Source organism: Delphinapterus leucas, chromosome X, assembly GCF_059928025.1.
Source record: "Delphinapterus leucas isolate spDelLeu-1000000601 "Yukka" chromosome X, BTC_Dleu_Yukka2, whole genome shotgun sequence".
Taxonomy (NCBI): Eukaryota; Metazoa; Chordata; class Mammalia; order Artiodactyla; family Monodontidae; genus Delphinapterus; species Delphinapterus leucas.
In genome coordinates this window covers 98,144,657-98,150,936 of record NC_143150.1, presented here as the reverse complement: position 1 = coordinate 98,150,936, position 6,280 = coordinate 98,144,657, and positions in this window count along the sequence as shown.

Genomic DNA, 6,280 nt, shown 5'->3' with positions numbered 1-6,280 from the left:
GGCTCTGTGCTCGTGCTCTCCACCCCTCCCCCATTTCTTTTTTATTCTTTTTTTTTTTTTTTTTTTTTTTTGTCTGTGGGCTTGTAGCCTACAGTTAACATCACGGTCACGAATTTACCACTAAATACATTTTGTTAGGCAATAAACAGCCTCGGAAGAAAAATGAAATTCGACTAGGACTTCTGTTCCAATAATATTTGTGAGCTGTGGTGGATTCAGGCAGGCCCTGCTTACAGGTCTTAGAGCTAACCTTGAACATAAGGGCTGGCTGGCAGGGCTTGGAGAGGACTAGGGAACAACTAATCGGAACGCCTCATCTTATAGATAAGGGCATTGAATCCCAGAAGGGGAGCATGGCTCATCCGAGGTCTTAGAGGAAGTCACAGGGCTGGGCGAAGTCCATGTCTCCTGACCCCCAGCCCAGGGCTCTAACCACAGAACTGCCTTACCTTTGATCATCTTGGGTAGCCAACCTGTAGAGTTTGTGAGGAAAACACCAAAGAGATTGGTTGGAAGGTAGTCTTTGTTGGGCAATGTGCTTTCCAACCTAAGGAGACACTTCTTTCCTTCCGCATGAACTAGTACCAATGTTATACCCCTGGACGTTGTCATCCACGGTCCATGGATGACCATGATCCCCTGCCTGCCCCCTAGGGGGAGAATGCTCAGCCTTTGGAGCTGTTTTGGGTTTGTTCTGTAGGCAGCAATAGGGAACAACCAACCAGGGGGAAATTAGCAGCTGTTCCTGGGAGCTCCACAGCGTACATGGAGGGAGGCTGGCCTGGGAAATCTGTGGCTTCTGGTGCAACCGTATCTGCTTGGGGGGATCAAGCTGAGTCCTTTGAAGCCATTCCCTACTTGCACTTAAAGGGTCCGGCATTCCCTTGTCCAGCTCACTTTCCACTGGGAAAGGCCACCTTGTAGGGTATGGTGTCAGAGAATTGGATAGGCTTCCAGGGCAGCAGGCAGTAATGAAAAGTGCCTGGATGTAGACTCTAACCCCAGCTCTGTTCTCTGGTAGACAGTGTCTCTCAGCCTCTGTTTCTTTATTGGAAACTTGGAGACTCATTCTGTATGGCTCACTGGGCTTGCTAGAGGATGAGGGAAGGAGACGTAGATAAAAGTAGGTTCTCTAGAAGTATTCATTTTCCTTCCCTCTAGTACTAAGTCTCCAGTTTACAGATGAGGAAAACTAAGGCCCAGGGAAGTAAAACTACTCTCCCAAGGCCACAGGCTCCTCCATTGCCTCCAGCCATCTACTATGTCTTCTGTGAGGCACTCAGAGAAAAAAAACCACACCAAGTTTTACTAACACAAAGTTCGTTCTCCAAAGAGAAGTGGATCTGTGTGCTGGTAAATGTTTAGCAACTAGCTGGGGGTAGGGGGCAGGGGAAGGGAAGTGGGGAGGAAGCTCTGATTTGTAGTGTTGTTGTTTTTATTTTGAGATAATTGTAGGTTCACATGCAATTAAAATAAATAATATAGAAATATCCCCTGTACCCTTTATCCAGTTTCCCCCAATGGTAACATCTCGCAAAACTGTCGTACAGTATCACAACCAGGATATTGACATGATATAATCCACCAGTCTTTATATTTTGCTTCTGCTCATTTGTGTTTGTGTGTACTTAGATCTATGCAATTTTGTCACATGTGTAGGTTCGTGTATTCACCACACAGTTAAGATACAGAACAGTCCCATTACCACAAGGATCCCTCTGTTGCTGTCTCCACTTCCCTCCTGCTCTACCTTGCCCCATCTTTAACCCCCGACAACCTCTAATCTGTCCTCCATTTCTAAAATTTTGTCATTTGTTGCATAAATGGAATCATATAGCATGTAACCTTTTCGGATTGACTGAGTGAAAGCCTCAGCATAATTCTATCAAATTTGATTCGTTTTTATAGGTAACAATAGTTCATTCCTCTTTATTGTTGAACAGTATTCCACAGTGTGGGTGTATGACAGTTTGTTTAACCATTCACCTTGAGGAATGTCTGGGTTGTTTACAGATTTTGGCTATCATGTATAAAACTACTATGAATATTCATATACAGGTTTTTGTGTGAACATAAATTTCCATTTCTTAGGAAAGTTTGCACTCCACCTCAGAGTGAAGTTGTTGAATTGTATGGTAGTTGCATGTTTAGTTTTATAAGAAATGGTCAAATTGTTTTCCAGAGTGGCTTTACCATTTTCCATTCTCACCAGCAATATATGAGTGATCCATTTTCACCACATCCTGGCCAGTATTTGCTATTGTCACTCTTCTTTATTTTAGCCATTCTGATAGATATATAGTGATACCTCATTGTGGGTTTTTTTTTTTTTTTGCGGTACACGGACCTCTCACTGTTGTGGCCTCTCCCGCTGCAGAGCACAGGGTCCGGACGCGCAGGCTCAACGGCCGTGACTCACGGGCCCAGCCACTCCGCGGCATGCGGGATCTTCCCGGACCGGGGCACGAACCCGTGTCCCCTGCATCGGCAGGCGGACTCTCAACCACTGCGCCACCAGGGAAGGGCTTCATTGTGGGTTTTTTGTGTACATTTTCCTAATGGCTAATGAAGCTGAACATCTATTCATGTGCTTATTTTCTATCTGTTCTGTCCTCTTTGGTGAAATATCTCTTAATGTCTTTTGTCCATTTTCTAATTAGGCTGTTTGCTTATTTACTGCTGAGTTTTGAGAGTTCTTTATATATTCTACATTCTAGTCCTTTGTAGCTAATATGTGATTGGCAAATATTTCTCCCTAGTATGTAGCTTGTCTTTTCATCCTCTTAAAAGGGTGTTTTGCAGAGCAAACATTTTTAATTTTGATGAGGTCGAATTTATTCATTTTTCCTTTTACTGATTGCACTTTTAGCGTCAAGTCTAAAAACTGTTGTTTTCTTTTTCGAAATGTTTCATACTTTTATTTTTTACCTTTAAGCCCGTGATCCATTTTGAGTTAATTTTTTATAAGGTATGACGTCTGGGTCAAAGGCTGCTTTTTTGTGTGTATGTGGATTTTTTTTTCCCCTATGGATATCTAACTGTTCTGGCACTGTTTGTTAAAAAGGCTATTTTTCTCCACTGAATTAACTTTTACACCTTTGTCAAAAATTGGTTGGGCATGTTTGTGTGGGCCTACTTCTGGGTTCTCTATTCTGTTCCATTAACCCATATGTCTGTTTACCCACCAATACCACTGCCTTGATTACTGTAGCTAAATAGTAAGCCTTAATATTGGGTAAAATAATTCCTCCCTTCATCCTTCTTTTTCAGGATTGTTTTGGCTATTCTAGGGCTTGTGCTTTTCCATATCAATTTTAGAATAAGTTTGTCTATGTGTACAAAAAATCTTGCTCAAATTTTGATAGGAATTGCATTAAATTTATGTATCAATTTGGAGAGAATTGACATTTTTACTATGTTGAGTCTTCTAATCTATTTATTGGAATGTCTTTCCATTTATTAGGTCTTCCTTGATTTCTTTTATCAGTCTTTTATAATTTTTAGCATACAAATCTTGTGCACGTTTTGTTAAGTATATACCTAAGTATTTCACTTCCTTTGGAGTAAATATAAATGGCATTGTGTTTTTAATTTCAGTTTCCACATGTTCATTATTAGTATATAAAATGTGATTGATTTTTGTGTGTTGATCTTATATCCTGCAACCTTGCAGAACTCACTTATTGGTTCCAGGAATTTTTAAAAATAGATATCTTGGGATATTCTGTATAGACAATATGAAAATGGGGACAATTTTATTTCTTCCTTTCTGATCTGCATGTCTTTTTTTTTTTCTTGTCAATTGCACTGGCTAGAACTTCCTGTACTCTGGTGAATATGAGTAGTGAGAATGAACATCTATACTTCGTTCCTTAACAGGAGAGCATACAATTGTTCACCATTAAGTATGATGCTGGTTTTAGGTTTCTTGTAAATACTTTTTATCAAACTGAGGTAGTTTCCTTCAATTTCTAATTTACTGAGAGTTTTTATCATGAAGGGTGCTGGATTTTCAGTTGTTGTTTCTATGTCCATTGATATGATCATATAATTTTTCTTGTTTAACTTATTGGTATGATGGATTACACTGATGGATTTTTAAAGTAATTTTGTTATTTATTTATTCATTCACCTTTTGGCTGTGTTGGATCTTCGTTGCTGTGCGTGGGCTTTCTCTCTAGTTGCGGAGAGCGGGGGCTACTCTTCATTGTGGTGTGCGGGCTTCTCATTGCGGTGGCTTCTCTTGTTGAAGCACACGGACTCAGTAGTTGTGGCTTGCGGACTCTAGAGCGCAGGCTCAGTTGTTGTGGCACACGGGCCTAGTTGCTCCGTGGCATGTGGGATCTTCCCCGACCAGGGATCGAACCCGTGTCCCCTGCATTGGCAGGCGGATTCTTAACCACTGTGCCACCAGGGAAGTCCCCTGATTGATTTTTGAATGTTGAACCACCTTTGCTTTCTTGGAATAATCACACTTGATCGTGGTATATAATTATTTATATACATTGTTGGATTGTATTTAATATTTTGTTGAGGATTTTTAAAATTTCTGAGTTCATGAGGATATTGGTCTGTAGTTTTCTTTTCTTTGTACTGTCTTTTTCTGGTTTTGGTATCTATATAATACAGGCCACATAACGTGAGTTGAGAAGTGTTGCTTCCTCTTCTATTTTCTGGAAGAGATTGGGTAAAATTGGTGTTAATTCTTCTTTAAATATTTGGTAAAATTCTTAAGTGAGTCCACCTGGGGCAAGGGACTTCTTTCTGGGGAGTTTTCAATTACAAATTCTATTTATTTAATGGTTATAGTAGTGTTCAGGTTATCTATTTCATCTTGATTGAGGTTTGTTAGTTCACAGTTTTTGAGGAATTGGTCAATTTCTTCTAAGTTGTCAAATTTATGAGAGCAAAGTTGTTTGTTGTATTCCTTTATTATCCTTTAATAGCTGCAGGATCTATAATGATATCCCCTATTTCATTCTCGATATTGGTGATTTGTGTCTCTTCTCATTTTATATGTCAGCTTTGCTAGAGGTTTATTGATTGTTTTTTCAAAGAACCAGCTTTTTGTTTCATTGATTTTCTCTGTATTCCTGTATTCAATTTCATTTATTTCTGTTCTTTTTTTTTTTTGTGGTACGCAGGCCTCTCACTGTTGTGGCCTCTCCCATTGCGGAGCACAGGCTCCAGGCGCGCAGGCTCAGCAGCCATGGCTCACGGGCCTAGCCGTTTCGTGGCATGTGGGATCTTCCCGAGCCGGGGCATGAACCCGTGTCCCCTGCATCAGCAGGTGGACTCTCAACCACTGCGCCACCAGAGAAGCCCTCTGTTCTTATTTTTATTATTTCTTTCCATCTGCCTACTTTGGCTTTATTTTGCTCTTCTTTTTCTAGCTTTTTGAAGTAGGAACTTAGATTATTGATTTGAGATCTTTCCTTTTTTCTAATATAGGAATTTAGTGCTATAAGTTTCCCTCTCAGCAATGCTTTGGCTGAGGCCCACAAATGGTGATGTGTTCTGTTTTAAGTTGGTTTAGTTCCATGTATGTTTAAATTTTTTGGAGACTTCCTCTTGGGTCCATGGATTGCTCAGTAGTGTGTTGTTTAATTTCTAATAGTTTTATTTTTGTTTTTCTGTTATTGATTTCTACTTTGATTCCATTATGGTTGGAGAATATATTCTATATGATTTCAATTCTTTGAAATATATTGAGGTTTTGTTTTATGACCCAGGATAAGGTCTATCTTGATGAATGTTTCATAGGATATTATTTAGGAGACTATGTGTTTAAATCTCATTTTAGCAGGCATTTGTCCTGTTTAGGTTTAGCTTATAGGTATTGTCCTACTTTTGTGGCTTGTAGTTCCAGTGACAATTTAGTTTTCTGAGCCCTTGAAATGATATTCTGGTGTGTTTCATTCATCTGGCTCTGCTTGAGCTTCTGTTACATCTCTGCTGGGGGCATTTGCAGGGACGAACAGTGTTTTCCAAGGCCTCTCAGTATTCTTAGGTGGGATGTGAAGCATACCAGACCTATGAGAAGAAGAACATTTCCCTTGCCCTGTTCATTGGTCATTTGGTGCCATTTGGCTCCCCATTCTATTTCTGCAGGTACCTCTGAAGGAGTAAAGAGCCTACTTGAGCTGCCTTCTGTCACTGAAAAGAGAATGAGGAACTATGGGGCCTGGGTGACTCTTTGCCATTAGGTGGAGGGTTGGGTGGCATTGTCCCTGGGTCACCTTCTGCTGCGGTGGCAGAAGTGGATGGCTGGAAAAGATGG